Source organism: Schistocerca nitens, unplaced genomic scaffold (assembly GCF_023898315.1).
Source record: "Schistocerca nitens isolate TAMUIC-IGC-003100 unplaced genomic scaffold, iqSchNite1.1 HiC_scaffold_226, whole genome shotgun sequence".
NCBI lineage: Eukaryota > Metazoa > Arthropoda > Insecta > Orthoptera > Acrididae > Schistocerca > Schistocerca nitens.
Window position 1 is genome coordinate 17918 of NW_026045767.1, and position 25823 is coordinate 43740.

The 25823-nt window shown below is 54.2% G+C and overlaps 58 non-coding genes across 58 annotated transcripts; 46 read left to right on the top strand and 12 right to left on the bottom strand.

Moving 5' to 3' along the window:
* Positions 1 to 520: 520 nt before the first annotated feature.
* Positions 521 to 592, bottom strand: Trnag-ucc (transfer RNA glycine (anticodon UCC)). The gene has a single exon. It is a non-coding gene; the product is annotated as a tRNA-Gly (tRNA).
* A 347-nt stretch (positions 593 to 939) lies between these two features.
* Trnag-gcc (transfer RNA glycine (anticodon GCC)) lies at positions 940 to 1010 on the top strand. Its single transcript has one exon. It is a non-coding gene; the product is annotated as a tRNA-Gly (tRNA).
* Positions 1011 to 1391: 381 nt separating this feature from the next.
* On the top strand, positions 1392 to 1464 carry Trnam-cau (transfer RNA methionine (anticodon CAU)). Its single transcript has one exon. It is a non-coding gene; the product is annotated as a tRNA-Met (tRNA).
* A 305-nt stretch (positions 1465 to 1769) lies between these two features.
* Trnae-uuc (transfer RNA glutamic acid (anticodon UUC)) lies at positions 1770 to 1841 on the top strand. The gene has a single exon. It is a non-coding gene; the product is annotated as a tRNA-Glu (tRNA).
* A 198-nt stretch (positions 1842 to 2039) lies between these two features.
* Trnai-aau (transfer RNA isoleucine (anticodon AAU)) lies at positions 2040 to 2113 on the top strand. The gene has a single exon. It is a non-coding gene; the product is annotated as a tRNA-Ile (tRNA).
* A 598-nt stretch (positions 2114 to 2711) lies between these two features.
* On the bottom strand, positions 2712 to 2783 carry Trnag-ucc (transfer RNA glycine (anticodon UCC)). The gene has a single exon. It is a non-coding gene; the product is annotated as a tRNA-Gly (tRNA).
* Positions 2784 to 3130: 347 nt separating this feature from the next.
* Positions 3131 to 3201, top strand: Trnag-gcc (transfer RNA glycine (anticodon GCC)). Its single transcript has one exon. It is a non-coding gene; the product is annotated as a tRNA-Gly (tRNA).
* A 381-nt stretch (positions 3202 to 3582) lies between these two features.
* Trnam-cau (transfer RNA methionine (anticodon CAU)) lies at positions 3583 to 3655 on the top strand. The gene has a single exon. It is a non-coding gene; the product is annotated as a tRNA-Met (tRNA).
* A 305-nt stretch (positions 3656 to 3960) lies between these two features.
* Positions 3961 to 4032, top strand: Trnae-uuc (transfer RNA glutamic acid (anticodon UUC)). Its single transcript has one exon. It is a non-coding gene; the product is annotated as a tRNA-Glu (tRNA).
* A 198-nt stretch (positions 4033 to 4230) lies between these two features.
* On the top strand, positions 4231 to 4304 carry Trnai-aau (transfer RNA isoleucine (anticodon AAU)). The gene has a single exon. It is a non-coding gene; the product is annotated as a tRNA-Ile (tRNA).
* A 598-nt stretch (positions 4305 to 4902) lies between these two features.
* Positions 4903 to 4974, bottom strand: Trnag-ucc (transfer RNA glycine (anticodon UCC)). Its single transcript has one exon. It is a non-coding gene; the product is annotated as a tRNA-Gly (tRNA).
* Positions 4975 to 5321: 347 nt separating this feature from the next.
* Positions 5322 to 5392, top strand: Trnag-gcc (transfer RNA glycine (anticodon GCC)). Its single transcript has one exon. It is a non-coding gene; the product is annotated as a tRNA-Gly (tRNA).
* Positions 5393 to 5773: 381 nt separating this feature from the next.
* Positions 5774 to 5846, top strand: Trnam-cau (transfer RNA methionine (anticodon CAU)). The gene has a single exon. It is a non-coding gene; the product is annotated as a tRNA-Met (tRNA).
* Positions 5847 to 6151: 305 nt separating this feature from the next.
* Trnae-uuc (transfer RNA glutamic acid (anticodon UUC)) lies at positions 6152 to 6223 on the top strand. Its single transcript has one exon. It is a non-coding gene; the product is annotated as a tRNA-Glu (tRNA).
* Positions 6224 to 6421: 198 nt separating this feature from the next.
* On the top strand, positions 6422 to 6495 carry Trnai-aau (transfer RNA isoleucine (anticodon AAU)). The gene has a single exon. It is a non-coding gene; the product is annotated as a tRNA-Ile (tRNA).
* Positions 6496 to 7093: 598 nt separating this feature from the next.
* Trnag-ucc (transfer RNA glycine (anticodon UCC)) lies at positions 7094 to 7165 on the bottom strand. Its single transcript has one exon. It is a non-coding gene; the product is annotated as a tRNA-Gly (tRNA).
* Positions 7166 to 7512: 347 nt separating this feature from the next.
* Positions 7513 to 7583, top strand: Trnag-gcc (transfer RNA glycine (anticodon GCC)). Its single transcript has one exon. It is a non-coding gene; the product is annotated as a tRNA-Gly (tRNA).
* A 381-nt stretch (positions 7584 to 7964) lies between these two features.
* Positions 7965 to 8037, top strand: Trnam-cau (transfer RNA methionine (anticodon CAU)). Its single transcript has one exon. It is a non-coding gene; the product is annotated as a tRNA-Met (tRNA).
* Positions 8038 to 8342: 305 nt separating this feature from the next.
* Positions 8343 to 8414, top strand: Trnae-uuc (transfer RNA glutamic acid (anticodon UUC)). The gene has a single exon. It is a non-coding gene; the product is annotated as a tRNA-Glu (tRNA).
* Positions 8415 to 8612: 198 nt separating this feature from the next.
* Positions 8613 to 8686, top strand: Trnai-aau (transfer RNA isoleucine (anticodon AAU)). The gene has a single exon. It is a non-coding gene; the product is annotated as a tRNA-Ile (tRNA).
* Positions 8687 to 9284: 598 nt separating this feature from the next.
* On the bottom strand, positions 9285 to 9356 carry Trnag-ucc (transfer RNA glycine (anticodon UCC)). The gene has a single exon. It is a non-coding gene; the product is annotated as a tRNA-Gly (tRNA).
* A 347-nt stretch (positions 9357 to 9703) lies between these two features.
* On the top strand, positions 9704 to 9774 carry Trnag-gcc (transfer RNA glycine (anticodon GCC)). Its single transcript has one exon. It is a non-coding gene; the product is annotated as a tRNA-Gly (tRNA).
* Positions 9775 to 10155: 381 nt separating this feature from the next.
* Trnam-cau (transfer RNA methionine (anticodon CAU)) lies at positions 10156 to 10228 on the top strand. The gene has a single exon. It is a non-coding gene; the product is annotated as a tRNA-Met (tRNA).
* A 305-nt stretch (positions 10229 to 10533) lies between these two features.
* Trnae-uuc (transfer RNA glutamic acid (anticodon UUC)) lies at positions 10534 to 10605 on the top strand. Its single transcript has one exon. It is a non-coding gene; the product is annotated as a tRNA-Glu (tRNA).
* Positions 10606 to 10803: 198 nt separating this feature from the next.
* Trnai-aau (transfer RNA isoleucine (anticodon AAU)) lies at positions 10804 to 10877 on the top strand. The gene has a single exon. It is a non-coding gene; the product is annotated as a tRNA-Ile (tRNA).
* Positions 10878 to 11475: 598 nt separating this feature from the next.
* Trnag-ucc (transfer RNA glycine (anticodon UCC)) lies at positions 11476 to 11547 on the bottom strand. The gene has a single exon. It is a non-coding gene; the product is annotated as a tRNA-Gly (tRNA).
* A 347-nt stretch (positions 11548 to 11894) lies between these two features.
* Positions 11895 to 11965, top strand: Trnag-gcc (transfer RNA glycine (anticodon GCC)). The gene has a single exon. It is a non-coding gene; the product is annotated as a tRNA-Gly (tRNA).
* A 381-nt stretch (positions 11966 to 12346) lies between these two features.
* Trnam-cau (transfer RNA methionine (anticodon CAU)) lies at positions 12347 to 12419 on the top strand. Its single transcript has one exon. It is a non-coding gene; the product is annotated as a tRNA-Met (tRNA).
* A 305-nt stretch (positions 12420 to 12724) lies between these two features.
* Trnae-uuc (transfer RNA glutamic acid (anticodon UUC)) lies at positions 12725 to 12796 on the top strand. The gene has a single exon. It is a non-coding gene; the product is annotated as a tRNA-Glu (tRNA).
* A 198-nt stretch (positions 12797 to 12994) lies between these two features.
* Trnai-aau (transfer RNA isoleucine (anticodon AAU)) lies at positions 12995 to 13068 on the top strand. Its single transcript has one exon. It is a non-coding gene; the product is annotated as a tRNA-Ile (tRNA).
* A 598-nt stretch (positions 13069 to 13666) lies between these two features.
* Trnag-ucc (transfer RNA glycine (anticodon UCC)) lies at positions 13667 to 13738 on the bottom strand. The gene has a single exon. It is a non-coding gene; the product is annotated as a tRNA-Gly (tRNA).
* Positions 13739 to 14085: 347 nt separating this feature from the next.
* Trnag-gcc (transfer RNA glycine (anticodon GCC)) lies at positions 14086 to 14156 on the top strand. Its single transcript has one exon. It is a non-coding gene; the product is annotated as a tRNA-Gly (tRNA).
* Positions 14157 to 14537: 381 nt separating this feature from the next.
* Trnam-cau (transfer RNA methionine (anticodon CAU)) lies at positions 14538 to 14610 on the top strand. Its single transcript has one exon. It is a non-coding gene; the product is annotated as a tRNA-Met (tRNA).
* A 305-nt stretch (positions 14611 to 14915) lies between these two features.
* Positions 14916 to 14987, top strand: Trnae-uuc (transfer RNA glutamic acid (anticodon UUC)). The gene has a single exon. It is a non-coding gene; the product is annotated as a tRNA-Glu (tRNA).
* Positions 14988 to 15185: 198 nt separating this feature from the next.
* On the top strand, positions 15186 to 15259 carry Trnai-aau (transfer RNA isoleucine (anticodon AAU)). Its single transcript has one exon. It is a non-coding gene; the product is annotated as a tRNA-Ile (tRNA).
* A 598-nt stretch (positions 15260 to 15857) lies between these two features.
* Positions 15858 to 15929, bottom strand: Trnag-ucc (transfer RNA glycine (anticodon UCC)). Its single transcript has one exon. It is a non-coding gene; the product is annotated as a tRNA-Gly (tRNA).
* Positions 15930 to 16276: 347 nt separating this feature from the next.
* Positions 16277 to 16347, top strand: Trnag-gcc (transfer RNA glycine (anticodon GCC)). The gene has a single exon. It is a non-coding gene; the product is annotated as a tRNA-Gly (tRNA).
* A 381-nt stretch (positions 16348 to 16728) lies between these two features.
* Trnam-cau (transfer RNA methionine (anticodon CAU)) lies at positions 16729 to 16801 on the top strand. The gene has a single exon. It is a non-coding gene; the product is annotated as a tRNA-Met (tRNA).
* A 305-nt stretch (positions 16802 to 17106) lies between these two features.
* On the top strand, positions 17107 to 17178 carry Trnae-uuc (transfer RNA glutamic acid (anticodon UUC)). Its single transcript has one exon. It is a non-coding gene; the product is annotated as a tRNA-Glu (tRNA).
* A 198-nt stretch (positions 17179 to 17376) lies between these two features.
* Trnai-aau (transfer RNA isoleucine (anticodon AAU)) lies at positions 17377 to 17450 on the top strand. Its single transcript has one exon. It is a non-coding gene; the product is annotated as a tRNA-Ile (tRNA).
* A 598-nt stretch (positions 17451 to 18048) lies between these two features.
* Trnag-ucc (transfer RNA glycine (anticodon UCC)) lies at positions 18049 to 18120 on the bottom strand. The gene has a single exon. It is a non-coding gene; the product is annotated as a tRNA-Gly (tRNA).
* Positions 18121 to 18467: 347 nt separating this feature from the next.
* Trnag-gcc (transfer RNA glycine (anticodon GCC)) lies at positions 18468 to 18538 on the top strand. The gene has a single exon. It is a non-coding gene; the product is annotated as a tRNA-Gly (tRNA).
* A 381-nt stretch (positions 18539 to 18919) lies between these two features.
* Trnam-cau (transfer RNA methionine (anticodon CAU)) lies at positions 18920 to 18992 on the top strand. Its single transcript has one exon. It is a non-coding gene; the product is annotated as a tRNA-Met (tRNA).
* Positions 18993 to 19297: 305 nt separating this feature from the next.
* Trnae-uuc (transfer RNA glutamic acid (anticodon UUC)) lies at positions 19298 to 19369 on the top strand. Its single transcript has one exon. It is a non-coding gene; the product is annotated as a tRNA-Glu (tRNA).
* Positions 19370 to 19567: 198 nt separating this feature from the next.
* On the top strand, positions 19568 to 19641 carry Trnai-aau (transfer RNA isoleucine (anticodon AAU)). Its single transcript has one exon. It is a non-coding gene; the product is annotated as a tRNA-Ile (tRNA).
* A 598-nt stretch (positions 19642 to 20239) lies between these two features.
* On the bottom strand, positions 20240 to 20311 carry Trnag-ucc (transfer RNA glycine (anticodon UCC)). The gene has a single exon. It is a non-coding gene; the product is annotated as a tRNA-Gly (tRNA).
* Positions 20312 to 20658: 347 nt separating this feature from the next.
* Trnag-gcc (transfer RNA glycine (anticodon GCC)) lies at positions 20659 to 20729 on the top strand. The gene has a single exon. It is a non-coding gene; the product is annotated as a tRNA-Gly (tRNA).
* Positions 20730 to 21110: 381 nt separating this feature from the next.
* Positions 21111 to 21183, top strand: Trnam-cau (transfer RNA methionine (anticodon CAU)). Its single transcript has one exon. It is a non-coding gene; the product is annotated as a tRNA-Met (tRNA).
* A 305-nt stretch (positions 21184 to 21488) lies between these two features.
* Trnae-uuc (transfer RNA glutamic acid (anticodon UUC)) lies at positions 21489 to 21560 on the top strand. Its single transcript has one exon. It is a non-coding gene; the product is annotated as a tRNA-Glu (tRNA).
* Positions 21561 to 21758: 198 nt separating this feature from the next.
* On the top strand, positions 21759 to 21832 carry Trnai-aau (transfer RNA isoleucine (anticodon AAU)). The gene has a single exon. It is a non-coding gene; the product is annotated as a tRNA-Ile (tRNA).
* A 598-nt stretch (positions 21833 to 22430) lies between these two features.
* Positions 22431 to 22502, bottom strand: Trnag-ucc (transfer RNA glycine (anticodon UCC)). Its single transcript has one exon. It is a non-coding gene; the product is annotated as a tRNA-Gly (tRNA).
* A 347-nt stretch (positions 22503 to 22849) lies between these two features.
* Trnag-gcc (transfer RNA glycine (anticodon GCC)) lies at positions 22850 to 22920 on the top strand. Its single transcript has one exon. It is a non-coding gene; the product is annotated as a tRNA-Gly (tRNA).
* Positions 22921 to 23301: 381 nt separating this feature from the next.
* On the top strand, positions 23302 to 23374 carry Trnam-cau (transfer RNA methionine (anticodon CAU)). Its single transcript has one exon. It is a non-coding gene; the product is annotated as a tRNA-Met (tRNA).
* A 305-nt stretch (positions 23375 to 23679) lies between these two features.
* On the top strand, positions 23680 to 23751 carry Trnae-uuc (transfer RNA glutamic acid (anticodon UUC)). Its single transcript has one exon. It is a non-coding gene; the product is annotated as a tRNA-Glu (tRNA).
* A 198-nt stretch (positions 23752 to 23949) lies between these two features.
* Trnai-aau (transfer RNA isoleucine (anticodon AAU)) lies at positions 23950 to 24023 on the top strand. The gene has a single exon. It is a non-coding gene; the product is annotated as a tRNA-Ile (tRNA).
* Positions 24024 to 24621: 598 nt separating this feature from the next.
* Trnag-ucc (transfer RNA glycine (anticodon UCC)) lies at positions 24622 to 24693 on the bottom strand. The gene has a single exon. It is a non-coding gene; the product is annotated as a tRNA-Gly (tRNA).
* A 347-nt stretch (positions 24694 to 25040) lies between these two features.
* On the top strand, positions 25041 to 25111 carry Trnag-gcc (transfer RNA glycine (anticodon GCC)). The gene has a single exon. It is a non-coding gene; the product is annotated as a tRNA-Gly (tRNA).
* A 381-nt stretch (positions 25112 to 25492) lies between these two features.
* Positions 25493 to 25565, top strand: Trnam-cau (transfer RNA methionine (anticodon CAU)). The gene has a single exon. It is a non-coding gene; the product is annotated as a tRNA-Met (tRNA).
* The last annotated feature ends 258 nt before the right edge of the window (positions 25566 to 25823 follow it).

Below are 25823 nucleotides of genomic sequence, written 5' to 3' on the forward strand. Positions count from 1 at the left end.
GGAAGTTGACAGAGGATCCGAACCCGACTTGTCGGGAAGCGCTACAGCATTCACTCGGCAATGGCCATAATATGTTGAATACACTGGTTCTCAACCGATAAAGACAAGATGAAAGAAAATGTCCGATTGCCGATTTGTAACAACTTTGGCCCTTGTCAGTACTTGGGCGGGTGAGCGCATGGGGACACAGGGTACCGTTGGCAGTTTTACTTCCTGTTTTTTCTTTCTCCTTTGTTTTTGGAGCTACAACCCGATTCGGTCATGGACACGCCACCGTGAAAGGAAGGGGGAGTGCTGTGTGCCCATCGCCTCGCCTCTCCTTACCTCTCTCAGTCGTTTCTCGTGCTTGTCGTTTTGATATAGGCCGATTTGAGAGCGTCAGCTCTCGCGTCAGCTGAGCAAAGTCGAGACAAGTCGAGACACACTATAGGCTGGTCTGCAGCGAGTAAGAAGGGGGAAAAAAAACATTAATTTAAGGGCACGTGGCGAAAGTACTCATACGCGAAATTAAAAAGCCTGTTGCGGTGGCCGGGAATCGAACCCGGATCAACTGCTTGGAAGGCAACTATGCTGACCATTACACCACCACCGCACAAGGAAGCGCCCCGACGCCGCGCTGTGTCGGCTTCCCGCCTGTCGGCAGCGGCCGAAGGTGATCGTACCTGGCAGGCGCATTTCGAGGTAGGCTAGGGGAGAACATCCAGCCGCATTCGGACGGCGTATCCGCGCACATTTCGCATCCTTTGGCAAGAGTCGGTGCCGGCACCGGCGACGCAAGAGTACGCAGAGGACCGCGTTCTGGCGGCATATTTAAGCAGTGCAGTGCAGGATTCAGCGCCTGCAGCATCTTCTCGACAGAATGCTACGGCGCTTGACGGCAGTCCCACTTTCCCTTGAGACATCTGCTCGGCAAGCAGCGTGAAGTTACTACTGGCCCGAGCATCGGTGGTTCAGTGGTAGAATGCTCGCCTGCCACGCGGGCGGCCCGGGTTCGATTCCCGGCCGATGCATCGTTTTGCTGTTCCCGCGATAATGCTGCCGTGCTGCTTGCGCTCTTGAGATGCACGATCCACAAGAATGTATAGCTGGATTCCCTTGAGAAGAACCGAGAACGCAGCACTCGCGGGTCCCCACTAGGACGCTCGCATCATGTTCTACAGACTAGCGTCGGCCTGGCCTCACAATTTGCTATGTCCAGGTGCCTCCGAGGCACTGAACGTTAACGACAAGGAGTGCTGCCTATCGTTTGCAAAAGCTGCAGCAACACCGCAATCAACTGGGCCGGCAATGCACGTCTAGCAACAGAACACGTTATCCAGGAAGTACAGTGTCTTTACGTCTAACATTGGGTATGGTACTTACCCAGTTTCCAGGAAAAACGGTTCGCCCGTGCCTCGGTAGCGCAGTAGGCAGCGCGTAAGTCTCATAATCTTAAGGTCGTGAGTTCGATCCTCACCCGGGGCATTTAATTTTCTGTGACTGATGGTGATGCTGTTGCTAGGGCACCAACTTATTTCTTGTTTGTTATCCACAACGGTTTCAACGCTTCAGCGGGAAAATGTTTACTCCCTGTTACTGCTACTTACAGCTTCCCTTTCCCTCTTCTCCCAGCACAGCATGAAGCCAAAAGCATTGCTCTGAGACGTTTGAGGTGCGCGCCTTGCCAGTGAGTAAGCGCAAAGACGCTCGCAAAGAGAGAAGGGCGCCGACGCGGGACACGACACGAAATGCGACAAGCGACCGTCCGAACCGGCGAAGACACCCCCACATCCGGTGTGGTCTAGTAGCTAGGATACCTGGCTTTCACCCAGGAGGCCCGGGTTCGATTCCCGGTACCGGAACGGAATTTTTTCCACACGAACTGTGACAAGTTTGAGCTGACCGAGCTGCCGTTTCCCGTCCTGCTCGCAATATAGCTACTGTTTCGTGACCGTCAGCAGAATATAGACGAGGGAAGCAGACGTCCGACGACCATAGAAATGGTGTACGGCTTCATGCCATACGTTTCCAGCGCAGGGCTGAGCAACTGCATCTGCCGAGGCCCGTTAGCTCAGTTGGTTAGAGCGTCGTGCTAATAACGCGAAGGTCGTGGGTTCGATCCCCCCACGGGCCACTAGTCTTTTACTACTACGAAAAGGCAGCGCCGATTTCAGCAGGCGAGTGTGATGACCAAAAGATCATCACCCTGCGTGGAAGTTGACAGAGGATCCGAACCCGACTTGTCGGGAAGCGCTACAGCATTCACTCGGCAATGGCCATAATATGTTGAATACACTGGTTCTCAACCGATAAAGACAAGATGAAAGAAAATGTCCGATTGCCGATTTGTAACAACTTTGGCCCTTGTCAGTACTTGGGCGGGTGAGCGCATGGGGACACAGGGTACCGTTGGCAGTTTTACTTCCTGTTTTTTCTTTCTCCTTTGTTTTTGGAGCTACAACCCGATTCGGTCATGGACACGCCACCGTGAAAGGAAGGGGGAGTGCTGTGTGCCCATCGCCTCGCCTCTCCTTACCTCTCTCAGTCGTTTCTCGTGCTTGTCGTTTTGATATAGGCCGATTTGAGAGCGTCAGCTCTCGCGTCAGCTGAGCAAAGTCGAGACAAGTCGAGACACACTATAGGCTGGTCTGCAGCGAGTAAGAAGGGGGAAAAAAAACATTAATTTAAGGGCACGTGGCGAAAGTACTCATACGCGAAATTAAAAAGCCTGTTGCGGTGGCCGGGAATCGAACCCGGATCAACTGCTTGGAAGGCAACTATGCTGACCATTACACCACCACCGCACAAGGAAGCGCCCCGACGCCGCGCTGTGTCGGCTTCCCGCCTGTCGGCAGCGGCCGAAGGTGATCGTACCTGGCAGGCGCATTTCGAGGTAGGCTAGGGGAGAACATCCAGCCGCATTCGGACGGCGTATCCGCGCACATTTCGCATCCTTTGGCAAGAGTCGGTGCCGGCACCGGCGACGCAAGAGTACGCAGAGGACCGCGTTCTGGCGGCATATTTAAGCAGTGCAGTGCAGGATTCAGCGCCTGCAGCATCTTCTCGACAGAATGCTACGGCGCTTGACGGCAGTCCCACTTTCCCTTGAGACATCTGCTCGGCAAGCAGCGTGAAGTTACTACTGGCCCGAGCATCGGTGGTTCAGTGGTAGAATGCTCGCCTGCCACGCGGGCGGCCCGGGTTCGATTCCCGGCCGATGCATCGTTTTGCTGTTCCCGCGATAATGCTGCCGTGCTGCTTGCGCTCTTGAGATGCACGATCCACAAGAATGTATAGCTGGATTCCCTTGAGAAGAACCGAGAACGCAGCACTCGCGGGTCCCCACTAGGACGCTCGCATCATGTTCTACAGACTAGCGTCGGCCTGGCCTCACAATTTGCTATGTCCAGGTGCCTCCGAGGCACTGAACGTTAACGACAAGGAGTGCTGCCTATCGTTTGCAAAAGCTGCAGCAACACCGCAATCAACTGGGCCGGCAATGCACGTCTAGCAACAGAACACGTTATCCAGGAAGTACAGTGTCTTTACGTCTAACATTGGGTATGGTACTTACCCAGTTTCCAGGAAAAACGGTTCGCCCGTGCCTCGGTAGCGCAGTAGGCAGCGCGTAAGTCTCATAATCTTAAGGTCGTGAGTTCGATCCTCACCCGGGGCATTTAATTTTCTGTGACTGATGGTGATGCTGTTGCTAGGGCACCAACTTATTTCTTGTTTGTTATCCACAACGGTTTCAACGCTTCAGCGGGAAAATGTTTACTCCCTGTTACTGCTACTTACAGCTTCCCTTTCCCTCTTCTCCCAGCACAGCATGAAGCCAAAAGCATTGCTCTGAGACGTTTGAGGTGCGCGCCTTGCCAGTGAGTAAGCGCAAAGACGCTCGCAAAGAGAGAAGGGCGCCGACGCGGGACACGACACGAAATGCGACAAGCGACCGTCCGAACCGGCGAAGACACCCCCACATCCGGTGTGGTCTAGTAGCTAGGATACCTGGCTTTCACCCAGGAGGCCCGGGTTCGATTCCCGGTACTGGAACGGAATTTTTTCCACACGAACTGTGACAAGTTTGAGCTGACCGAGCTGCCGTTTCCCGTCCTGCTCGCAATATAGCTACTGTTTCGTGACCGTCAGCAGAATATAGACGAGGGAAGCAGACGTCCGACGACCATAGAAATGGTGTACGGCTTCATGCCATACGTTTCCAGCGCAGGGCTGAGCAACTGCATCTGCCGAGGCCCGTTAGCTCAGTTGGTTAGAGCGTCGTGCTAATAACGCGAAGGTCGTGGGTTCGATCCCCCCACGGGCCACTAGTCTTTTACTACTACGAAAAGGCAGCGCCGATTTCAGCAGGCGAGTGTGATGACCAAAAGATCATCACCCTGCGTGGAAGTTGACAGAGGATCCGAACCCGACTTGTCGGGAAGCGCTACAGCATTCACTCGGCAATGGCCATAATATGTTGAATACACTGGTTCTCAACCGATAAAGACAAGATGAAAGAAAATGTCCGATTGCCGATTTGTAACAACTTTGGCCCTTGTCAGTACTTGGGCGGGTGAGCGCATGGGGACACAGGGTACCGTTGGCAGTTTTACTTCCTGTTTTTTCTTTCTCCTTTGTTTTTGGAGCTACAACCCGATTCGGTCATGGACACGCCACCGTGAAAGGAAGGGGGAGTGCTGTGTGCCCATCGCCTCGCCTCTCCTTACCTCTCTCAGTCGTTTCTCGTGCTTGTCGTTTTGATATAGGCCGATTTGAGAGCGTCAGCTCTCGCGTCAGCTGAGCAAAGTCGAGACAAGTCGAGACACACTATAGGCTGGTCTGCAGCGAGTAAGAAGGGGGAAAAAAAACATTAATTTAAGGGCACGTGGCGAAAGTACTCATACGCGAAATTAAAAAGCCTGTTGCGGTGGCCGGGAATCGAACCCGGATCAACTGCTTGGAAGGCAACTATGCTGACCATTACACCACCACCGCACAAGGAAGCGCCCCGACGCCGCGCTGTGTCGGCTTCCCGCCTGTCGGCAGCGGCCGAAGGTGATCGTACCTGGCAGGCGCATTTCGAGGTAGGCTAGGGGAGAACATCCAGCCGCATTCGGACGGCGTATCCGCGCACATTTCGCATCCTTTGGCAAGAGTCGGTGCCGGCACCGGCGACGCAAGAGTACGCAGAGGACCGCGTTCTGGCGGCATATTTAAGCAGTGCAGTGCAGGATTCAGCGCCTGCAGCATCTTCTCGACAGAATGCTACGGCGCTTGACGGCAGTCCCACTTTCCCTTGAGACATCTGCTCGGCAAGCAGCGTGAAGTTACTACTGGCCCGAGCATCGGTGGTTCAGTGGTAGAATGCTCGCCTGCCACGCGGGCGGCCCGGGTTCGATTCCCGGCCGATGCATCGTTTTGCTGTTCCCGCGATAATGCTGCCGTGCTGCTTGCGCTCTTGAGATGCACGATCCACAAGAATGTATAGCTGGATTCCCTTGAGAAGAACCGAGAACGCAGCACTCGCGGGTCCCCACTAGGACGCTCGCATCATGTTCTACAGACTAGCGTCGGCCTGGCCTCACAATTTGCTATGTCCAGGTGCCTCCGAGGCACTGAACGTTAACGACAAGGAGTGCTGCCTATCGTTTGCAAAAGCTGCAGCAACACCGCAATCAACTGGGCCGGCAATGCACGTCTAGCAACAGAACACGTTATCCAGGAAGTACAGTGTCTTTACGTCTAACATTGGGTATGGTACTTACCCAGTTTCCAGGAAAAACGGTTCGCCCGTGCCTCGGTAGCGCAGTAGGCAGCGCGTAAGTCTCATAATCTTAAGGTCGTGAGTTCGATCCTCACCCGGGGCATTTAATTTTCTGTGACTGATGGTGATGCTGTTGCTAGGGCACCAACTTATTTCTTGTTTGTTATCCACAACGGTTTCAACGCTTCAGCGGGAAAATGTTTACTCCCTGTTACTGCTACTTACAGCTTCCCTTTCCCTCTTCTCCCAGCACAGCATGAAGCCAAAAGCATTGCTCTGAGACGTTTGAGGTGCGCGCCTTGCCAGTGAGTAAGCGCAAAGACGCTCGCAAAGAGAGAAGGGCGCCGACGCGGGACACGACACGAAATGCGACAAGCGACCGTCCGAACCGGCGAAGACACCCCCACATCCGGTGTGGTCTAGTAGCTAGGATACCTGGCTTTCACCCAGGAGGCCCGGGTTCGATTCCCGGTACCGGAACGGAATTTTTTCCACACGAACTGTGACAAGTTTGAGCTGACCGAGCTGCCGTTTCCCGTCCTGCTCGCAATATAGCTACTGTTTCGTGACCGTCAGCAGAATATAGACGAGGGAAGCAGACGTCCGACGACCATAGAAATGGTGTACGGCTTCATGCCATACGTTTCCAGCGCAGGGCTGAGCAACTGCATCTGCCGAGGCCCGTTAGCTCAGTTGGTTAGAGCGTCGTGCTAATAACGCGAAGGTCGTGGGTTCGATCCCCCCACGGGCCACTAGTCTTTTACTACTACGAAAAGGCAGCGCCGATTTCAGCAGGCGAGTGTGATGACCAAAAGATCATCACCCTGCGTGGAAGTTGACAGAGGATCCGAACCCGACTTGTCGGGAAGCGCTACAGCATTCACTCGGCAATGGCCATAATATGTTGAATACACTGGTTCTCAACCGATAAAGACAAGATGAAAGAAAATGTCCGATTGCCGATTTGTAACAACTTTGGCCCTTGTCAGTACTTGGGCGGGTGAGCGCATGGGGACACAGGGTACCGTTGGCAGTTTTACTTCCTGTTTTTTCTTTCTCCTTTGTTTTTGGAGCTACAACCCGATTCGGTCATGGACACGCCACCGTGAAAGGAAGGGGGAGTGCTGTGTGCCCATCGCCTCGCCTCTCCTTACCTCTCTCAGTCGTTTCTCGTGCTTGTCGTTTTGATATAGGCCGATTTGAGAGCGTCAGCTCTCGCGTCAGCTGAGCAAAGTCGAGACAAGTCGAGACACACTATAGGCTGGTCTGCAGCGAGTAAGAAGGGGGAAAAAAAACATTAATTTAAGGGCACGTGGCGAAAGTACTCATACGCGAAATTAAAAAGCCTGTTGCGGTGGCCGGGAATCGAACCCGGATCAACTGCTTGGAAGGCAACTATGCTGACCATTACACCACCACCGCACAAGGAAGCGCCCCGACGCCGCGCTGTGTCGGCTTCCCGCCTGTCGGCAGCGGCCGAAGGTGATCGTACCTGGCAGGCGCATTTCGAGGTAGGCTAGGGGAGAACATCCAGCCGCATTCGGACGGCGTATCCGCGCACATTTCGCATCCTTTGGCAAGAGTCGGTGCCGGCACCGGCGACGCAAGAGTACGCAGAGGACCGCGTTCTGGCGGCATATTTAAGCAGTGCAGTGCAGGATTCAGCGCCTGCAGCATCTTCTCGACAGAATGCTACGGCGCTTGACGGCAGTCCCACTTTCCCTTGAGACATCTGCTCGGCAAGCAGCGTGAAGTTACTACTGGCCCGAGCATCGGTGGTTCAGTGGTAGAATGCTCGCCTGCCACGCGGGCGGCCCGGGTTCGATTCCCGGCCGATGCATCGTTTTGCTGTTCCCGCGATAATGCTGCCGTGCTGCTTGCGCTCTTGAGATGCACGATCCACAAGAATGTATAGCTGGATTCCCTTGAGAAGAACCGAGAACGCAGCACTCGCGGGTCCCCACTAGGACGCTCGCATCATGTTCTACAGACTAGCGTCGGCCTGGCCTCACAATTTGCTATGTCCAGGTGCCTCCGAGGCACTGAACGTTAACGACAAGGAGTGCTGCCTATCGTTTGCAAAAGCTGCAGCAACACCGCAATCAACTGGGCCGGCAATGCACGTCTAGCAACAGAACACGTTATCCAGGAAGTACAGTGTCTTTACGTCTAACATTGGGTATGGTACTTACCCAGTTTCCAGGAAAAACGGTTCGCCCGTGCCTCGGTAGCGCAGTAGGCAGCGCGTAAGTCTCATAATCTTAAGGTCGTGAGTTCGATCCTCACCCGGGGCATTTAATTTTCTGTGACTGATGGTGATGCTGTTGCTAGGGCACCAACTTATTTCTTGTTTGTTATCCACAACGGTTTCAACGCTTCAGCGGGAAAATGTTTACTCCCTGTTACTGCTACTTACAGCTTCCCTTTCCCTCTTCTCCCAGCACAGCATGAAGCCAAAAGCATTGCTCTGAGACGTTTGAGGTGCGCGCCTTGCCAGTGAGTAAGCGCAAAGACGCTCGCAAAGAGAGAAGGGCGCCGACGCGGGACACGACACGAAATGCGACAAGCGACCGTCCGAACCGGCGAAGACACCCCCACATCCGGTGTGGTCTAGTAGCTAGGATACCTGGCTTTCACCCAGGAGGCCCGGGTTCGATTCCCGGTACTGGAACGGAATTTTTTCCACACGAACTGTGACAAGTTTGAGCTGACCGAGCTGCCGTTTCCCGTCCTGCTCGCAATATAGCTACTGTTTCGTGACCGTCAGCAGAATATAGACGAGGGAAGCAGACGTCCGACGACCATAGAAATGGTGTACGGCTTCATGCCATACGTTTCCAGCGCAGGGCTGAGCAACTGCATCTGCCGAGGCCCGTTAGCTCAGTTGGTTAGAGCGTCGTGCTAATAACGCGAAGGTCGTGGGTTCGATCCCCCCACGGGCCACTAGTCTTTTACTACTACGAAAAGGCAGCGCCGATTTCAGCAGGCGAGTGTGATGACCAAAAGATCATCACCCTGCGTGGAAGTTGACAGAGGATCCGAACCCGACTTGTCGGGAAGCGCTACAGCATTCACTCGGCAATGGCCATAATATGTTGAATACACTGGTTCTCAACCGATAAAGACAAGATGAAAGAAAATGTCCGATTGCCGATTTGTAACAACTTTGGCCCTTGTCAGTACTTGGGCGGGTGAGCGCATGGGGACACAGGGTACCGTTGGCAGTTTTACTTCCTGTTTTTTCTTTCTCCTTTGTTTTTGGAGCTACAACCCGATTCGGTCATGGACACGCCACCGTGAAAGGAAGGGGGAGTGCTGTGTGCCCATCGCCTCGCCTCTCCTTACCTCTCTCAGTCGTTTCTCGTGCTTGTCGTTTTGATATAGGCCGATTTGAGAGCGTCAGCTCTCGCGTCAGCTGAGCAAAGTCGAGACAAGTCGAGACACACTATAGGCTGGTCTGCAGCGAGTAAGAAGGGGGAAAAAAAACATTAATTTAAGGGCACGTGGCGAAAGTACTCATACGCGAAATTAAAAAGCCTGTTGCGGTGGCCGGGAATCGAACCCGGATCAACTGCTTGGAAGGCAACTATGCTGACCATTACACCACCACCGCACAAGGAAGCGCCCCGACGCCGCGCTGTGTCGGCTTCCCGCCTGTCGGCAGCGGCCGAAGGTGATCGTACCTGGCAGGCGCATTTCGAGGTAGGCTAGGGGAGAACATCCAGCCGCATTCGGACGGCGTATCCGCGCACATTTCGCATCCTTTGGCAAGAGTCGGTGCCGGCACCGGCGACGCAAGAGTACGCAGAGGACCGCGTTCTGGCGGCATATTTAAGCAGTGCAGTGCAGGATTCAGCGCCTGCAGCATCTTCTCGACAGAATGCTACGGCGCTTGACGGCAGTCCCACTTTCCCTTGAGACATCTGCTCGGCAAGCAGCGTGAAGTTACTACTGGCCCGAGCATCGGTGGTTCAGTGGTAGAATGCTCGCCTGCCACGCGGGCGGCCCGGGTTCGATTCCCGGCCGATGCATCGTTTTGCTGTTCCCGCGATAATGCTGCCGTGCTGCTTGCGCTCTTGAGATGCACGATCCACAAGAATGTATAGCTGGATTCCCTTGAGAAGAACCGAGAACGCAGCACTCGCGGGTCCCCACTAGGACGCTCGCATCATGTTCTACAGACTAGCGTCGGCCTGGCCTCACAATTTGCTATGTCCAGGTGCCTCCGAGGCACTGAACGTTAACGACAAGGAGTGCTGCCTATCGTTTGCAAAAGCTGCAGCAACACCGCAATCAACTGGGCCGGCAATGCACGTCTAGCAACAGAACACGTTATCCAGGAAGTACAGTGTCTTTACGTCTAACATTGGGTATGGTACTTACCCAGTTTCCAGGAAAAACGGTTCGCCCGTGCCTCGGTAGCGCAGTAGGCAGCGCGTAAGTCTCATAATCTTAAGGTCGTGAGTTCGATCCTCACCCGGGGCATTTAATTTTCTGTGACTGATGGTGATGCTGTTGCTAGGGCACCAACTTATTTCTTGTTTGTTATCCACAACGGTTTCAACGCTTCAGCGGGAAAATGTTTACTCCCTGTTACTGCTACTTACAGCTTCCCTTTCCCTCTTCTCCCAGCACAGCATGAAGCCAAAAGCATTGCTCTGAGACGTTTGAGGTGCGCGCCTTGCCAGTGAGTAAGCGCAAAGACGCTCGCAAAGAGAGAAGGGCGCCGACGCGGGACACGACACGAAATGCGACAAGCGACCGTCCGAACCGGCGAAGACACCCCCACATCCGGTGTGGTCTAGTAGCTAGGATACCTGGCTTTCACCCAGGAGGCCCGGGTTCGATTCCCGGTACCGGAACGGAATTTTTTCCACACGAACTGTGACAAGTTTGAGCTGACCGAGCTGCCGTTTCCCGTCCTGCTCGCAATATAGCTACTGTTTCGTGACCGTCAGCAGAATATAGACGAGGGAAGCAGACGTCCGACGACCATAGAAATGGTGTACGGCTTCATGCCATACGTTTCCAGCGCAGGGCTGAGCAACTGCATCTGCCGAGGCCCGTTAGCTCAGTTGGTTAGAGCGTCGTGCTAATAACGCGAAGGTCGTGGGTTCGATCCCCCCACGGGCCACTAGTCTTTTACTACTACGAAAAGGCAGCGCCGATTTCAGCAGGCGAGTGTGATGACCAAAAGATCATCACCCTGCGTGGAAGTTGACAGAGGATCCGAACCCGACTTGTCGGGAAGCGCTACAGCATTCACTCGGCAATGGCCATAATATGTTGAATACACTGGTTCTCAACCGATAAAGACAAGATGAAAGAAAATGTCCGATTGCCGATTTGTAACAACTTTGGCCCTTGTCAGTACTTGGGCGGGTGAGCGCATGGGGACACAGGGTACCGTTGGCAGTTTTACTTCCTGTTTTTTCTTTCTCCTTTGTTTTTGGAGCTACAACCCGATTCGGTCATGGACACGCCACCGTGAAAGGAAGGGGGAGTGCTGTGTGCCCATCGCCTCGCCTCTCCTTACCTCTCTCAGTCGTTTCTCGTGCTTGTCGTTTTGATATAGGCCGATTTGAGAGCGTCAGCTCTCGCGTCAGCTGAGCAAAGTCGAGACAAGTCGAGACACACTATAGGCTGGTCTGCAGCGAGTAAGAAGGGGGAAAAAAAACATTAATTTAAGGGCACGTGGCGAAAGTACTCATACGCGAAATTAAAAAGCCTGTTGCGGTGGCCGGGAATCGAACCCGGATCAACTGCTTGGAAGGCAACTATGCTGACCATTACACCACCACCGCACAAGGAAGCGCCCCGACGCCGCGCTGTGTCGGCTTCCCGCCTGTCGGCAGCGGCCGAAGGTGATCGTACCTGGCAGGCGCATTTCGAGGTAGGCTAGGGGAGAACATCCAGCCGCATTCGGACGGCGTATCCGCGCACATTTCGCATCCTTTGGCAAGAGTCGGTGCCGGCACCGGCGACGCAAGAGTACGCAGAGGACCGCGTTCTGGCGGCATATTTAAGCAGTGCAGTGCAGGATTCAGCGCCTGCAGCATCTTCTCGACAGAATGCTACGGCGCTTGACGGCAGTCCCACTTTCCCTTGAGACATCTGCTCGGCAAGCAGCGTGAAGTTACTACTGGCCCGAGCATCGGTGGTTCAGTGGTAGAATGCTCGCCTGCCACGCGGGCGGCCCGGGTTCGATTCCCGGCCGATGCATCGTTTTGCTGTTCCCGCGATAATGCTGCCGTGCTGCTTGCGCTCTTGAGATGCACGATCCACAAGAATGTATAGCTGGATTCCCTTGAGAAGAACCGAGAACGCAGCACTCGCGGGTCCCCACTAGGACGCTCGCATCATGTTCTACAGACTAGCGTCGGCCTGGCCTCACAATTTGCTATGTCCAGGTGCCTCCGAGGCACTGAACGTTAACGACAAGGAGTGCTGCCTATCGTTTGCAAAAGCTGCAGCAACACCGCAATCAACTGGGCCGGCAATGCACGTCTAGCAACAGAACACGTTATCCAGGAAGTACAGTGTCTTTACGTCTAACATTGGGTATGGTACTTACCCAGTTTCCAGGAAAAACGGTTCGCCCGTGCCTCGGTAGCGCAGTAGGCAGCGCGTAAGTCTCATAATCTTAAGGTCGTGAGTTCGATCCTCACCCGGGGCATTTAATTTTCTGTGACTGATGGTGATGCTGTTGCTAGGGCACCAACTTATTTCTTGTTTGTTATCCACAACGGTTTCAACGCTTCAGCGGGAAAATGTTTACTCCCTGTTACTGCTACTTACAGCTTCCCTTTCCCTCTTCTCCCAGCACAGCATGAAGCCAAAAGCATTGCTCTGAGACGTTTGAGGTGCGCGCCTTGCCAGTGAGTAAGCGCAAAGACGCTCGCAAAGAGAGAAGGGCGCCGACGCGGGACACGACACGAAATGCGACAAGCGACCGTCCGAACCGGCGAAGACACCCCCACATCCGGTGTGGTCTAGTAGCTAGGATACCTGGCTTTCACCCAGGAGGCCCGGGTTCGATTCCCGGTACCGGAACGGAATTTTTTCCACACGAACTGTGACAAGTTTGAGCTGACCGAGCTGCCGTTTCCCGTCCTGCTCGCAATATAGCTACTGTTTCGTGACCGTCAGCAGAATATAGACGAGGGAAGCAGACGTCCGACGACCATAGAAATGGTGTACGGCTTCATGCCATACGTTTCCAGCGCAGGGCTGAGCAACTGCATCTGCCGAGGCCCGTTAGCTCAGTTGGTTAGAGCGTCGTGCTAATAACGCGAAGGTCGTGGGTTCGATCCCCCCACGGGCCACTAGTCTTTTACTACTACGAAAAGGCAGCGCCGATTTCAGCAGGCGAGTGTGATGACCAAAAGATCATCACCCTGCGTGGAAGTTGACAGAGGATCCGAACCCGACTTGTCGGGAAGCGCTACAGCATTCACTCGGCAATGGCCATAATATGTTGAATACACTGGTTCTCAACCGATAAAGACAAGATGAAAGAAAATGTCCGATTGCCGATTTGTAACAACTTTGGCCCTTGTCAGTACTTGGGCGGGTGAGCGCATGGGGACACAGGGTACCGTTGGCAGTTTTACTTCCTGTTTTTTCTTTCTCCTTTGTTTTTGGAGCTACAACCCGATTCGGTCATGGACACGCCACCGTGAAAGGAAGGGGGAGTGCTGTGTGCCCATCGCCTCGCCTCTCCTTACCTCTCTCAGTCGTTTCTCGTGCTTGTCGTTTTGATATAGGCCGATTTGAGAGCGTCAGCTCTCGCGTCAGCTGAGCAAAGTCGAGACAAGTCGAGACACACTATAGGCTGGTCTGCAGCGAGTAAGAAGGGGGAAAAAAAACATTAATTTAAGGGCACGTGGCGAAAGTACTCATACGCGAAATTAAAAAGCCTGTTGCGGTGGCCGGGAATCGAACCCGGATCAACTGCTTGGAAGGCAACTATGCTGACCATTACACCACCACCGCACAAGGAAGCGCCCCGACGCCGCGCTGTGTCGGCTTCCCGCCTGTCGGCAGCGGCCGAAGGTGATCGTACCTGGCAGGCGCATTTCGAGGTAGGCTAGGGGAGAACATCCAGCCGCATTCGGACGGCGTATCCGCGCACATTTCGCATCCTTTGGCAAGAGTCGGTGCCGGCACCGGCGACGCAAGAGTACGCAGAGGACCGCGTTCTGGCGGCATATTTAAGCAGTGCAGTGCAGGATTCAGCGCCTGCAGCATCTTCTCGACAGAATGCTACGGCGCTTGACGGCAGTCCCACTTTCCCTTGAGACATCTGCTCGGCAAGCAGCGTGAAGTTACTACTGGCCCGAGCATCGGTGGTTCAGTGGTAGAATGCTCGCCTGCCACGCGGGCGGCCCGGGTTCGATTCCCGGCCGATGCATCGTTTTGCTGTTCCCGCGATAATGCTGCCGTGCTGCTTGCGCTCTTGAGATGCACGATCCACAAGAATGTATAGCTGGATTCCCTTGAGAAGAACCGAGAACGCAGCACTCGCGGGTCCCCACTAGGACGCTCGCATCATGTTCTACAGACTAGCGTCGGCCTGGCCTCACAATTTGCTATGTCCAGGTGCCTCCGAGGCACTGAACGTTAACGACAAGGAGTGCTGCCTATCGTTTGCAAAAGCTGCAGCAACACCGCAATCAACTGGGCCGGCAATGCACGTCTAGCAACAGAACACGTTATCCAGGAAGTACAGTGTCTTTACGTCTAACATTGGGTATGGTACTTACCCAGTTTCCAGGAAAAACGGTTCGCCCGTGCCTCGGTAGCGCAGTAGGCAGCGCGTAAGTCTCATAATCTTAAGGTCGTGAGTTCGATCCTCACCCGGGGCATTTAATTTTCTGTGACTGATGGTGATGCTGTTGCTAGGGCACCAACTTATTTCTTGTTTGTTATCCACAACGGTTTCAACGCTTCAGCGGGAAAATGTTTACTCCCTGTTACTGCTACTTACAGCTTCCCTTTCCCTCTTCTCCCAGCACAGCATGAAGCCAAAAGCATTGCTCTGAGACGTTTGAGGTGCGCGCCTTGCCAGTGAGTAAGCGCAAAGACGCTCGCAAAGAGAGAAGGGCGCCGACGCGGGACACGACACGAAATGCGACAAGCGACCGTCCGAACCGGCGAAGACACCCCCACATCCGGTGTGGTCTAGTAGCTAGGATACCTGGCTTTCACCCAGGAGGCCCGGGTTCGATTCCCGGTACCGGAACGGAATTTTTTCCACACGAACTGTGACAAGTTTGAGCTGACCGAGCTGCCGTTTCCCGTCCTGCTCGCAATATAGCTACTGTTTCGTGACCGTCAGCAGAATATAGACGAGGGAAGCAGACGTCCGACGACCATAGAAATGGTGTACGGCTTCATGCCATACGTTTCCAGCGCAGGGCTGAGCAACTGCATCTGCCGAGGCCCGTTAGCTCAGTTGGTTAGAGCGTCGTGCTAATAACGCGAAGGTCGTGGGTTCGATCCCCCCACGGGCCACTAGTCTTTTACTACTACGAAAAGGCAGCGCCGATTTCAGCAGGCGAGTGTGATGACCAAAAGATCATCACCCTGCGTGGAAGTTGACAGAGGATCCGAACCCGACTTGTCGGGAAGCGCTACAGCATTCACTCGGCAATGGCCATAATATGTTGAATACACTGGTTCTCAACCGATAAAGACAAGATGAAAGAAAATGTCCGATTGCCGATTTGTAACAACTTTGGCCCTTGTCAGTACTTGGGCGGGTGAGCGCATGGGGACACAGGGTACCGTTGGCAGTTTTACTTCCTGTTTTTTCTTTCTCCTTTGTTTTTGGAGCTACAACCCGATTCGGTCATGGACACGCCACCGTGAAAGGAAGGGGGAGTGCTGTGTGCCCATCGCCTCGCCTCTCCTTACCTCTCTCAGTCGTTTCTCGTGCTTGTCGTTTTGATATAGGCCGATTTGAGAGCGTCAGCTCTCGCGTCAGCTGAGCAAAGTCGAGACAAGTCGAGACACACTATAGGCTGGTCTGCAGCGAGTAAGAAGGGGGAAAAAAAACATTAATTTAAGGGCACGTGGCGAAAGTACTCATACGCGAAATTAAAAAGCCTGTTGCGGTGGCCGGGAATCGAACCCGGATCAACTGCTTGGAAGGCAACTATGCTGACCATTACACCACCACCGCACAAGGAAGCGCCCCGACGCCGCGCTGTGTCGGCTTCCCGCCTGTCGGCAGCGGCCGAAGGTGATCGTACCTGGCAGGCGCATTTCGAGGTAGGCTAGGGGAGAACATCCAGCCGCATTCGGACGGCGTATCCGCGCACATTTCGCATCCTTTGGCAAGAGTCGGTGCCGGCACCGGCGACGCAAGAGTACGCAGAGGACCGCGTTCTGGCGGCATATTTAAGCAGTGCAGTGCAGGATTCAGCGCCTGCAGCATCTTCTCGACAGAATGCTACGGCGCTTGACGGCAGTCCCACTTTCCCTTGAGACATCTGCTCGGCAAGCAGCGTGAAGTTACTACTGGCCCGAGCATCGGTGGTTCAGTGGTAGAATGCTCGCCTGCCACGCGGGCGGCCCGGGTTCGATTCCCGGCCGATGCATCGTTTTGCTGTTCCCGCGATAATGCTGCCGTGCTGCTTGCGCTCTTGAGATGCACGATCCACAAGAATGTATAGCTGGATTCCCTTGAGAAGAACCGAGAACGCAGCACTCGCGGGTCCCCACTAGGACGCTCGCATCATGTTCTACAGACTAGCGTCGGCCTGGCCTCACAATTTGCTATGTCCAGGTGCCTCCGAGGCACTGAACGTTAACGACAAGGAGTGCTGCCTATCGTTTGCAAAAGCTGCAGCAACACCGCAATCAACTGGGCCGGCAATGCACGTCTAGCAACAGAACACGTTATCCAGGAAGTACAGTGTCTTTACGTCTAACATTGGGTATGGTACTTACCCAGTTTCCAGGAAAAACGGTTCGCCCGTGCCTCGGTAGCGCAGTAGGCAGCGCGTAAGTCTCATAATCTTAAGGTCGTGAGTTCGATCCTCACCCGGGGCATTTAATTTTCTGTGACTGATGGTGATGCTGTTGCTAGGGCACCAACTTATTTCTTGTTTGTTATCCACAACGGTTTCAACGCTTCAGCGGGAAAATGTTTACTCCCTGTTACTGCTACTTACAGCTTCCCTTTCCCTCTTCTCCCAGCACAGCATGAAGCCAAAAGCATTGCTCTGAGACGTTTGAGGTGCGCGCCTTGCCAGTGAGTAAGCGCAAAGACGCTCGCAAAGAGAGAAGGGCGCCGACGCGGGACACGACACGAAATGCGACAAGCGACCGTCCGAACCGGCGAAGACACCCCCACATCCGGTGTGGTCTAGTAGCTAGGATACCTGGCTTTCACCCAGGAGGCCCGGGTTCGATTCCCGGTACCGGAACGGAATTTTTTCCACACGAACTGTGACAAGTTTGAGCTGACCGAGCTGCCGTTTCCCGTCCTGCTCGCAATATAGCTACTGTTTCGTGACCGTCAGCAGAATATAGACGAGGGAAGCAGACGTCCGACGACCATAGAAATGGTGTACGGCTTCATGCCATACGTTTCCAGCGCAGGGCTGAGCAACTGCATCTGCCGAGGCCCGTTAGCTCAGTTGGTTAGAGCGTCGTGCTAATAACGCGAAGGTCGTGGGTTCGATCCCCCCACGGGCCACTAGTCTTTTACTACTACGAAAAGGCAGCGCCGATTTCAGCAGGCGAGTGTGATGACCAAAAGATCATCACCCTGCGTGGAAGTTGACAGAGGATCCGAACCCGACTTGTCGGGAAGCGCTACAGCATTCACTCGGCAATGGCCATAATATGTTGAATACACTGGTTCTCAACCGATAAAGACAAGATGAAAGAAAATGTCCGATTGCCGATTTGTAACAACTTTGGCCCTTGTCAGTACTTGGGCGGGTGAGCGCATGGGGACACAGGGTACCGTTGGCAGTTTTACTTCCTGTTTTTTCTTTCTCCTTTGTTTTTGGAGCTACAACCCGATTCGGTCATGGACACGCCACCGTGAAAGGAAGGGGGAGTGCTGTGTGCCCATCGCCTCGCCTCTCCTTACCTCTCTCAGTCGTTTCTCGTGCTTGTCGTTTTGATATAGGCCGATTTGAGAGCGTCAGCTCTCGCGTCAGCTGAGCAAAGTCGAGACAAGTCGAGACACACTATAGGCTGGTCTGCAGCGAGTAAGAAGGGGGAAAAAAAACATTAATTTAAGGGCACGTGGCGAAAGTACTCATACGCGAAATTAAAAAGCCTGTTGCGGTGGCCGGGAATCGAACCCGGATCAACTGCTTGGAAGGCAACTATGCTGATCATTACACCACCACCGCACAAGGAAGCGCCCCGACGCCGCGCTGTGTCGGCTTCCCGCCTGTCGGCAGCGGCCGAAGGTGATCGTACCTGGCAGGCGCATTTCGAGGTAGGCTAGGGGAGAACATCCAGCCGCATTCGGACGGCGTATCCGCGCACATTTCGCATCCTTTGGCAAGAGTCGGTGCCGGCACCGGCGACGCAAGAGTACGCAGAGGACCGCGTTCTGGCGGCATATTTAAGCAGTGCAGTGCAGGATTCAGCGCCTGCAGCATCTTCTCGACAGAATGCTACGGCGCTTGACGGCAGTCCCACTTTCCCTTGAGACATCTGCTCGGCAAGCAGCGTGAAGTTACTACTGGCCCGAGCATCGGTGGTTCAGTGGTAGAATGCTCGCCTGCCACGCGGGCGGCCCGGGTTCGATTCCCGGCCGATGCATCGTTTTGCTGTTCCCGCGATAATGCTGCCGTGCTGCTTGCGCTCTTGAGATGCACGATCCACAAGAATGTATAGCTGGATTCCCTTGAGAAGAACCGAGAACGCAGCACTCGCGGGTCCCCACTAGGACGCTCGCATCATGTTCTACAGACTAGCGTCGGCCTGGCCTCACAATTTGCTATGTCCAGGTGCCTCCGAGGCACTGAACGTTAACGACAAGGAGTGCTGCCTATCGTTTGCAAAAGCTGCAGCAACACCGCAATCAACTGGGCCGGCAATGCACGTCTAGCAACAGAACACGTTATCCAGGAAGTACAGTGTCTTTACGTCTAACATTGGGTATGGTACTTACCCAGTTTCCAGGAAAAACGGTTCGCCCGTGCCTCGGTAGCGCAGTAGGCAGCGCGTAAGTCTCATAATCTTAAGGTCGTGAGTTCGATCCTCACCCGGGGCATTTAATTTTCTGTGACTGATGGTGATGCTGTTGCTAGGGCACCAACTTATTTCTTGTTTGTTATCCACAACGGTTTCAACGCTTCAGCGGGAAAATGTTTACTCCCTGTTACTGCTACTTACAGCTTCCCTTTCCCTCTTCTCCCAGCACAGCATGAAGCCAAAAGCATTGCTCTGAGACGTTTGAGGTGCGCGCCTTGCCAGTGAGTAAGCGCAAAGACGCTCGCAAAGAGAGAAGGGCGCCGACGCGGGACACGACACGAAATGCGACAAGCGACCGTCCGAACCGGCGAAGACACCCCCACATCCGGTGTGGTCTAGTAGCTAGGATACCTGGCTTTCACCCAGGAGGCCCGGGTTCGATTCCCGGTACCGGAACGGAATTTTTTCCACACGAACTGTGACAAGTTTGAGCTGACCGAGCTGCCGTTTCCCGTCCTGCTCGCAATATAGCTACTGTTTCGTGACCGTCAGCAGAATATAGACGAGGGAAGCAGACGTCCGACGACCATAGAAATGGTGTACGGCTTCATGCCATACGTTTCCAGCGCAGGGCTGAGCAACTGCATCTGCCGAGGCCCGTTAGCTCAGTTGGTTAGAGCGTCGTGCTAATAACGCGAAGGTCGTGGGTTCGATCCCCCCACGGGCCACTAGTCTTTTACTACTACGAAAAGGCAGCGCCGATTTCAGCAGGCGAGTGTGATGACCAAAAGATCATCACCCTGCGTGGAAGTTGACAGAGGATCCGAACCCGACTTGTCGGGAAGCGCTACAGCATTCACTCGGCAATGGCCATAATATGTTGAATACACTGGTTCTCAACCGATAAAGACAAGATGAAAGAAAATGTCCGATTGCCGATTTGTAACAACTTTGGCCCTTGTCAGTACTTGGGCGGGTGAGCGCATGGGGACACAGGGTACCGTTGGCAGTTTTACTTCCTGTTTTTTCTTTCTCCTTTGTTTTTGGAGCTACAACCCGATTCGGTCATGGACACGCCACCGTGAAAGGAAGGGGGAGTGCTGTGTGCCCATCGCCTCGCCTCTCCTTACCTCTCTCAGTCGTTTCTCGTGCTTGTCGTTTTGATATAGGCCGATTTGAGAGCGTCAGCTCTCGCGTCAGCTGAGCAAAGTCGAGACAAGTCGAGACACACTATAGGCTGGTCTGCAGCGAGTAAGAAGGGGGAAAAAAAACATTAATTTAAGGGCACGTGGCGAAAGTACTCATACGCGAAATTAAAAAGCCTGTTGCGGTGGCCGGGAATCGAACCCGGATCAACTGCTTGGAAGGCAACTATGCTGACCATTACACCACCACCGCACAAGGAAGCGCCCCGACGCCGCGCTGTGTCGGCTTCCCGCCTGTCGGCAGCGGCCGAAGGTGATCGTACCTGGCAGGCGCATTTCGAGGTAGGCTAGGGGAGAACATCCAGCCGCATTCGGACGGCGTATCCGCGCACATTTCGCATCCTTTGGCAAGAGTCGGTGCCGGCACCGGCGACGCAAGAGTACGCAGAGGACCGCGTTCTGGCGGCATATTTAAGCAGTGCAGTGCAGGATTCAGCGCCTGCAGCATCTTCTCGACAGAATGCTACGGCGCTTGACGGCAGTCCCACTTTCCCTTGAGACATCTGCTCGGCAAGCAGCGTGAAGTTACTACTGGCCCGAGCATCGGTGGTTCAGTGGTAGAATGCTCGCCTGCCACGCGGGCGGCCCGGGTTCGATTCCCGGCCGATGCATCGTTTTGCTGTTCCCGCGATAATGCTGCCGTGCTGCTTGCGCTCTTGAGATGCACGATCCACAAGAATGTATAGCTGGATTCCCTTGAGAAGAACCGAGAACGCAGCACTCGCGGGTCCCCACTAGGACGCTCGCATCATGTTCTACAGACTAGCGTCGGCCTGGCCTCACAATTTGCTATGTCCAGGTGCCTCCGAGGCACTGAACGTTAACGACAAGGAGTGCTGCCTATCGTTTGCAAAAGCTGCAGCAACACCGCAATCAACTGGGCCGGCAATGCACGTCTAGCAACAGAACACGTTATCCAGGAAGTACAGTGTCTTTACGTCTAACATTGGGTATGGTACTTACCCAGTTTCCAGGAAAAACGGTTCGCCCGTGCCTCGGTAGCGCAGTAGGCAGCGCGTAAGTCTCATAATCTTAAGGTCGTGAGTTCGATCCTCACCCGGGGCATTTAATTTTCTGTGACTGATGGTGATGCTGTTGCTAGGGCACCAACTTATTTCTTGTTTGTTATCCACAACGGTTTCAACGCTTCAGCGGGAAAATGTTTACTCCCTGTTACTGCTACTTACAGCTTCCCTTTCCCTCTTCTCCCAGCACAGCATGAAGCCAAAAGCATTGCTCTGAGACGTTTGAGGTGCGCGCCTTGCCAGTGAGTAAGCGCAAAGACGCTCGCAAAGAGAGAAGGGCGCCGACGCGGGACACGACACGAAATGCGACAAGCGACCGTCCGAACCGGCGAAGACACCCCCACATCCGGTGTGGTCTAGTAGCTAGGATACCTGGCTTTCACCCAGGAGGCCCGGGTTCGATTCCCGGTACCGGAACGGAATTTTTTCCACACGAACTGTGACAAGTTTGAGCTGACCGAGCTGCCGTTTCCCGTCCTGCTCGCAATATAGCTACTGTTTCGTGACCGTCAGCAGAATATAGACGAGGGAAGCAGACGTCCGACGACCATAGAAATGGTGTACGGCTTCATGCCATACGTTTCCAGCGCAGGGCTGAGCAACTGCATCTGCCGAGGCCCGTTAGCTCAGTTGGTTAGAGCGTCGTGCTAATAACGCGAAGGTCGTGGGTTCGATCCCCCCACGGGCCACTAGTCTTTTACTACTACGAAAAGGCAGCGCCGATTTCAGCAGGCGAGTGTGATGACCAAAAGATCATCACCCTGCGTGGAAGTTGACAGAGGATCCGAACCCGACTTGTCGGGAAGCGCTACAGCATTCACTCGGCAATGGCCATAATATGTTGAATACACTGGTTCTCAACCGATAAAGACAAGATGAAAGAAAATGTCCGATTGCCGATTTGTAACAACTTTGGCCCTTGTCAGTACTTGGGCGGGTGAGCGCATGGGGACACAGGGTACCGTTGGCAGTTTTACTTCCTGTTTTTTCTTTCTCCTTTGTTTTTGGAGCTACAACCCGATTCGGTCATGGACACGCCACCGTGAAAGGAAGGGGGAGTGCTGTGTGCCCATCGCCTCGCCTCTCCTTACCTCTCTCAGTCGTTTCTCGTGCTTGTCGTTTTGATATAGGCCGATTTGAGAGCGTCAGCTCTCGCGTCAGCTGAGCAAAGTCGAGACAAGTCGAGACACACTATAGGCTGGTCTGCAGCGAGTAAGAAGGGGGAAAAAAAACATTAATTTAAGGGCACGTGGCGAAAGTACTCATACGCGAAATTAAAAAGCCTGTTGCGGTGGCCGGGAATCGAACCCGGATCAACTGCTTGGAAGGCAACTATGCTGATCATTACACCACCACCGCACAAGGAAGCGCCCCGACGCCGCGCTGTGTCGGCTTCCCGCCTGTCGGCAGCGGCCGAAGGTGATCGTACCTGGCAGGCGCATTTCGAGGTAGGCTAGGGGAGAACATCCAGCCGCATTCGGACGGCGTATCCGCGCACATTTCGCATCCTTTGGCAAGAGTCGGTGCCGGCACCGGCGACGCAAGAGTACGCAGAGGACCGCGTTCTGGCGGCATATTTAAGCAGTGCAGTGCAGGATTCAGCGCCTGCAGCATCTTCTCGACAGAATGCTACGGCGCTTGACGGCAGTCCCACTTTCCCTTGAGACATCTGCTCGGCAAGCAGCGTGAAGTTACTACTGGCCCGAGCATCGGTGGTTCAGTGGTAGAATGCTCGCCTGCCACGCGGGCGGCCCGGGTTCGATTCCCGGCCGATGCATCGTTTTGCTGTTCCCGCGATAATGCTGCCGTGCTGCTTGCGCTCTTGAGATGCACGATCCACAAGAATGTATAGCTGGATTCCCTTGAGAAGAACCGAGAACGCAGCACTCGCGGGTCCCCACTAGGACGCTCGCATCATGTTCTACAGACTAGCGTCGGCCTGGCCTCACAATTTGCTATGTCCAGGTGCCTCCGAGGCACTGAACGTTAACGACAAGGAGTGCTGCCTATCGTTTGCAAAAGCTGCAGCAACACCGCAATCAACTGGGCCGGCAATGCACGTCTAGCAACAGAACACGTTATCCAGGAAGTACAGTGTCTTTACGTCTAACATTGGGTATGGTACTTACCCAGTTTCCAGGAAAAACGGTTCGCCCGTGCCTCGGTAGCGCAGTAGGCAGCGCGTAAGTCTCATAATCTTAAGGTCGTGAGTTCGATCCTCACCCGGGGCATTTAATTTTCTGTGACTGATGGTGATGCTGTTGCTAGGGCACCAACTTATTTCTTGTTTGTTATCCACAACGGTTTCAACGCTTCAGCGGGAAAATGTTTACTCCCTGTTACTGCTACTTACAGCTTCCCTTTCCCTCTTCTCCCAGCACAGCATGAAGCCAAAAGCATTGCTCTGAGACGTTTGAGGTGCGCGCCTTGCCAGTGAGTAAGCGCAAAGACGCTCGCAAAGAGAGAAGGGCGCCGACGCGGGACACGACACGAAATGCGACAAGCGACCGTCCGAACCGGCGAAGACACCCCCACATCCGGTGTGGTCTAGTAGCTAGGATACCTGGCTTTCACCCAGGAGGCCCGGGTTCGATTCCCGGTACCGGAACGGAATTTTTTCCACACGAACTGTGACAAGTTTGAGCTGACCGAGCTGCCGTTTCCCGTCCTGCTCGCAATATAGCTACTGTTTCGTGACCGTCAGCAGAATATAGACGAGGGAAGCAGACGTCCGACGACCATAGAAATGGTGTACGGCTTCATGCCATACGTTTCCAGCGCAGGGCTGAGCAACTGCATCTGCCGAGGCCCGTTAGCTCAGTTGGTTAGAGCGTCGTGCTAATAACGCGAAGGTCGTGGGTTCGATCCCCCCACGGGCCACTAGTCTTTTACTACTACGAAAAGGCAGCGCCGATTTCAGCAGGCGAGTGTGATGACCAAAAGATCATCACCCTGCGTGGAAGTTGACAGAGGATCCGAACCCGACTTGTCGGGAAGCGCTACAGCATTCACTCGGCAATGGCCATAATATGTTGAATACACTGGTTCTCAACCGATAAAGACAAGATGAAAGAAAATGTCCGATTGCCGATTTGTAACAACTTTGGCCCTTGTCAGTACTTGGGCGGGTGAGCGCATGGGGACACAGGGTACCGTTGGCAGTTTTACTTCCTGTTTTTTCTTTCTCCTTTGTTTTTGGAGCTACAACCCGATTCGGTCATGGACACGCCACCGTGAAAGGAAGGGGGAGTGCTGTGTGCCCATCGCCTCGCCTCTCCTTACCTCTCTCAGTCGTTTCTCGTGCTTGTCGTTTTGATATAGGCCGATTTGAGAGCGTCAGCTCTCGCGTCAGCTGAGCAAAGTCGAGACAAGTCGAGACACACTATAGGCTGGTCTGCAGCGAGTAAGAAGGGGGAAAAAAAACATTAATTTAAGGGCACGTGGCGAAAGTACTCATACGCGAAATTAAAAAGCCTGTTGCGGTGGCCGGGAATCGAACCCGGATCAACTGCTTGGAAGGCAACTATGCTGACCATTACACCACCACCGCACAAGGAAGCGCCCCGACGCCGCGCTGTGTCGGCTTCCCGCCTGTCGGCAGCGGCCGAAGGTGATCGTACCTGGCAGGCGCATTTCGAGGTAGGCTAGGGGAGAACATCCAGCCGCATTCGGACGGCGTATCCGCGCACATTTCGCATCCTTTGGCAAGAGTCGGTGCCGGCACCGGCGACGCAAGAGTACGCAGAGGACCGCGTTCTGGCGGCATATTTAAGCAGTGCAGTGCAGGATTCAGCGCCTGCAGCATCTTCTCGACAGAATGCTACGGCGCTTGACGGCAGTCCCACTTTCCCTTGAGACATCTGCTCGGCAAGCAGCGTGAAGTTACTACTGGCCCGAGCATCGGTGGTTCAGTGGTAGAATGCTCGCCTGCCACGCGGGCGGCCCGGGTTCGATTCCCGGCCGATGCATCGTTTTGCTGTTCCCGCGATAATGCTGCCGTGCTGCTTGCGCTCTTGAGATGCACGATCCACAAGAATGTATAGCTGGATTCCCTTGAGAAGAACCGAGAACGCAGCACTCGCGGGTCCCCACTAGGACGCTCGCATCATGTTCTACAGACTAGCGTCGGCCTGGCCTCACAGTTTGCTATGTCCAGGTGCCTCCGAGGCACTGAACGTTAACGACAAGGAGTGCTGCCTATCGTTTGCAAAAGCTGCAGCAACACCGCAATCAACTGGGCCGGCAATGCACGTCTAGCAACAGAACACGTTATCCAGGAAGTACAGTGTCTTTACGTCTAACATTGGGTATGGTACTTACCCAGTTTCCAGGAAAAACGGTTCGCCCGTGCCTCGGTAGCGCAGTAGGCAGCGCGTAAGTCTCATAATCTTAAGGTCGTGAGTTCGATCCTCACCCGGGGCATTTAATTTTCTGTGACTGATGGTGATGCTGTTGCTAGGGCACCAACTTATTTCTTGTTTGTTATCCACAACGGTTTCAACGCTTCAGCGGGAAAATGTTTACTCCCTGTTACTGCTACTTACAGCTTCCCTTTCCCTCTTCTCCCAGCACAGCATGAAGCCAAAAGCATTGCTCTGAGACGTTTGAGGTGCGCGCCTTGCCAGTGAGTAAGCGCAAAGACGCTCGCAAAGAGAGAAGGGCGCCGACGCGGGACACGAC